Source organism: Pygocentrus nattereri, chromosome 14 (assembly GCF_015220715.1).
Source record: "Pygocentrus nattereri isolate fPygNat1 chromosome 14, fPygNat1.pri, whole genome shotgun sequence".
NCBI classification, from domain to species: Eukaryota; Metazoa; Chordata; class Actinopteri; order Characiformes; family Serrasalmidae; genus Pygocentrus; species Pygocentrus nattereri.
In genome coordinates this window covers 12,957,501-12,962,660 of record NC_051224.1, presented here as the reverse complement: position 1 = coordinate 12,962,660, position 5,160 = coordinate 12,957,501, and positions in this window count along the sequence as shown.

Here is a 5,160-nt window from a genome sequence, read left to right as displayed (position 1 = left end):
GTGTTTAGCTTTCATCCGTGTTCTTCTGGTTACCCTGTTGTTAATACTTATTTTGACTGTTCAGATGGGATTCGTTTTACACAGGATAACAAATCATGGTATAAATTATGGAGATAAATGTGGTTACTCAGTACCACCATCACACAAAAAAGGCCCATGTGCAGTACCTTCGGCTGCTCACAAGCTGTAAACTTGCCCAAACATTTAAGTCCTAATTTACTTAATTCGCCTTAACCAGCTACCTAGCTGTCATTTTACATGTTTTAACATTCAGAGTCATAGGCTGGAGTGGAAAATAAATATCACTGTGCTTTAGTCAACACTGAATTCAGTAAATGCTTCTCTGAGTGCCTCCATACTTGAGAAAAAAACATGAAAACTCTTTTTCCACAAGATGTGATGGAGTATGTAGAGACAATCCATATAATCATGGATTATTTCTGTGGCCTGGAATCTGCTGTGGGATCACTCAGTCTATGAAAATGACTCACATGGTGGATTCAGAGGGGACTAAAATCATAATTATATTTCCCCACCTCCCCATGTAAAACTAATCCTGCCAAATAGTACTTAATTATTGCTTAAGGCTTATTACATACTAAGGCTTATTATTGAGTAATTCAGTTAAAATGCATTCAGGGTGGAGAGGTACATTAAGGGTGTTGTGAAGCAAAATAGTTTCCAAGGAAAACTTATTTTTAGAGGTATCACTATTTGCCCTTCATTAACATGTATAATAATCATACATATAAAAACTTAGAAGACAGGTGTAGGTCGATAGGTGGTTTTGGATAGTAAATACAATGGCCATATTTGTTTTGTGAACACCGTGACCCCTGGTTCCTATCAGCACCACTGTAAAGAAACACACATCAAACCACTCTGAATGTTTACACCTCAACTGCTGGATTATGTTAACATTTTGATAGATCAGTGAAATTACACTTTAAGCCTGTTTTCAGAGTCACTGCTGTAGTTGTCTCTGCCAGCTGCTCTTGTGAAAACCAAAAGTCTAATAAATAAAATGTGCATAACGTTGCTCATATCTCCATTTTTGTCCTTTTTCAGTTTTTGACCTAATTGCCACTTGATCTTTACTTGTGTAAATTTCATGATAAATGGACCAAAAGAAATCACCAAAAATAACTTAAAACGTTGTTTTGGAGAGCGATATGCATCCTAGCCTGCTTTTTACAATAATATCCAACAGGGAGGTTTCCTTGTCATGGCAAATTGGATTACGTTTTCGATTGCAGAATATTTTGTATTTCAAGCATATGCTGATGTACACTGTATGTACAAAAGTATTGGGACACACCTTTTAATCACTGAGTTCAGATGTTTCATGTCCCATTGTCATAGATGAATAAAATCAAGCACTTAGCCATGCAGTCTGCCTTTAGAAACATTTGTGCAAAAATGACTTGATCTAAAGAGCTCATTGAATTCAAGCTTGGTACTGTAATAAGATGCCATCATTGCAACAAGTCAGTTCACAACTTTTCTTATGGTATGCCATGATCAACTGTGAGTGGTATTAATGAAAAGTGCAATCGTTTAGAAACCACAGCAACTCAGTCATGAAGTATCAGACCACATAAAGTTACAGAGCAGGGTTGGCAAAATAAAGAAAAATAGTTGCCAACACTGCTGACTGAATAACTGAAGACCTCCTAATCTCCTCTGGTAGTAACATCAGCGCAAAAACTGTGTGGAAAGTTGATCACAAAACGAAAACTGTGTGGTTGAGCTTCAAGGCATGGGTTTCCATGGCTGAGCAGCTGCATGCACGTCTTTCTTCACCAAGCACAATGCCAAGTGTCAGATGGAGTGGTAGAAAACACGCTGGCACTGGACTCTGGAGCAAAATGCCAGGAGAACTTTACCTGCCTGACTGCATTGTGCCAACTTTAAAGTTTAGTGGAGGAAGAATAATGGTATGGGGTTGTTTTTCAGGGGTTGGCCTAGGACCCTCAGTTCCAGTGAAGGGAAATATTAATGCCAAGACATTTTGGACTTTGTGGGAACAGGTTGGGGATGGCCATTTTCTCTCCCAGAATGACAGAGCCCCAGTGCACAAAGCAAGGTCCATAAAGGCATGGCTGGCTGAGTCCTAACACCTACCCCTGTAACTAAATAAAAATTCATAAATTCAATTTGGACCAGATAATAAAGCCCATATGTATCTGCAGACCCCTGACTTTGGCCCTGTAAGCACTTTTATTCAACCTGTATAGTTAACACTCACAGTTTCATTTCCTGCCCTGAATTAAAGCACTTACACTGATAACCAGAGGAAATGCCTGATCTTTGCTCTATCTCCCAGTCAGCTGTGTCTATGCACATATATGTAAGGGTTAATTAAGGCTATAAAGCGGGTGCTCATGTCCTCCATAGCTGGAGGAAGTGGATTTATTGACAGCTCCACAAATCAATTACAAAGAGCTTCCGAGCTGCTACACAATCCGCAAACACAGAAACCAGACACCAGGCTGTCTATCACACACTCCACACCGCCAAACTCCTCTTCATCCCAAAAAAATACCACCACAGTGTTTGACAACAGAGTCAGGACCATGGGTGAGGCCTTGCACTCTACATTATGACTGACTACACATTCTTTCATCATGACCTTTGCCTCTAACCTTTTTTAAAAATGAAAGAGCTCTACAAAACTAATATAGCAGTGCATCACCACATCATGACAAACTCCCTCAAATATGGGCCATATCTGTAGAATGGATTCAATTCAGGCTTTGACATGACTGCCAATGCTTTTAGCTTTACAGCATGCTCATTTTTACCGAAAACACCGTATCATGCAGTGTCAGAATCTAGTAATGCACCAAGGTTTTAACCATTGAAAATGGTCAAAAAAAAAATTAAATAGACCTTCAATATATTGTATTTAACTAACCATCTAAAATAAATCTATTACATACATCTGAACATTAGGTTACTGTAATAGATTCTATGGAATTTTACCAGAGAGTTGTTGTTGACAATTTGAGCATCTGTAGATAATCTACAGGGGACTCTCGAAATAAAGTACAACCAATTTCAATGATAATGAAAATGAGAAACTGTCATTTGAAACGTTCATGTTCCCTTTGCTTTCCTGTGGTCATAAGCACAGACATGCTCAAGCAGCTTGAGCAACAGAAGATCAACAGTACAAGTGCATGAGAGAGAGAGAGAGAGAGAATGCAAGGGAGAGTGCCTGAGATTTCTCTAAAAAAGCTGCATGTCTCCTACACTGTAAAGATCATTTTAAATGAGGAAAGTAAGTAAATTGGCTATTTTAAAATATCAAGTTCATTGAACATGAAATAGTGAGTTTTTTTAATGATCCCTTAAAAAATATAAATGTTACATGCTGTTAGAAATAAAGGCTCTGTGCATGTACTTTATTCCATCATCAAGGTAGAAACAATGTAAATGTACCCTCAAATATACAACATTGATTTTATGGTACAATTGTGTACTTTGTGTAAGTTTTTCCAGGTTAAAAGTGTGTATTTTTGCCTTTTCATAACTTGATGTTTTAAAAAAGAACAATACAATAAAGCCTGGAGATGAGACAGGGTGTGTGGAGAAAATATAATTTCATTAGATTATGGTACAATAATATTCTCTGACTAAAGGCACTGGGATATAGCCTTGAGGGTACCACCCCAGTGTCATGAGGGGTACTGCCCGAGTGACAGTTACGTATCTTTTTTTCTGAAATTGTAGATAAAATGTTTCTCTGCTAGCAGGACATCAGAAGGGAGACAGAAGAAATATGCGCAGGACTTTCATCATGACATCACATTTTTGACACATTCTGGTGGAGGAAATTCCAAAAGAGTTCTACAGTGAACTAGGCTGAGTTACATGCGCAGCCAACACCCCTGTTTTAGGTTAAATATCAATAAAGGGTACAACACACAAACTCTCAACTACAGGTTTGGTAGGGCAAGACATTCTGCCTGATATGTAGAATACAGCACAGCAACAGAAGCCAAAACGTCAGTTTGAGTATGCTGATGCCAAGCCTGTAGCGTACGCTTTTAAAATGACAAAAGAATTTACAAAATTACAAACAACAGCGCAAATCTAAAGCAGGAAACTTCAAAGGCCAAACATATCTCAGCTGATCAACTACCTCTGGGATAAAGGGAGCATTATGTACGTGTGACGTTTTAGCCTGAAGAATACAACTGCAAAAATGGGTTAATATTTGTCTCTCTTGAGTGACTGAGGTTAATACCTGGCTTAAAGTATTAGCACCACTTAAATCAATAGATAAGTATCTACAAGAAGACTGGGTCAATCTTCTCCAAAGATAACATGAGATTTTATTAAAGGGAGATACGACAGCCTCAGGCACTTCTTCAGGTGGTCAGTATGAGGAATGTGAGTTAATGACCACCAGCATGCTCTGCCTGATCCGCCGTACAATGTGTGTGTGTGAGTGTGAGTGTGTGAGAGAGAGAGAGAGCTCAGACTGGCTGTGCTCTCCTTCACTGGACCACTGAGGTGATAATACACAGGTTTAGATAAAAGCAGGGAATTCTTTTCATGTTCCTCTTCTCACCAAATGAACAGTAGGGCAGTAGAGTCTGGTTAAATATTCATAGTGAGGGAGGAGAGGACGATCTGGAGCTGCAGAACAGGTGTGCTGAGCCTGCTCTTCATAAGAGTGAATGAGGACTACAGACAGAGTCCGTCGGTTTTTCTCTCCACTTCTTGTAGCCTTGAATGTCTTTTGTAACCAGTGCCTTATCAGGTGGACTGATTTGTGCACCATTTCCACCATTTCCATCTGTCTGTCCCTAAGGAAATGTGGCCTTCATGGAGACTTCTGTACAAGGGCCATCTGGCCAAACACCCCAGAGACCCCCAGTTGAGGATCCCACACTGTATAATGCCACTAATGTCTTTGTATCAACAATTAACTCTGCTGTTTCACAGTGCTGCATTTTCTGTCATTACTCTGGTCTGTCTTTTGACTGTTTAAGGCTGCTCCCCCTCTGTGAGCTCCTGGGTTGAGCTCTCTGAGAGTTGGGATTTTTTGTTCAGCCGTATTTTGTTTATTTTGTCGTACACACAGGCTCAGAGTTCCAAATGTATTGTGGCAGCTTCTCCTCACTCCAGTTCCAGCTCTAGAGGCGTGAG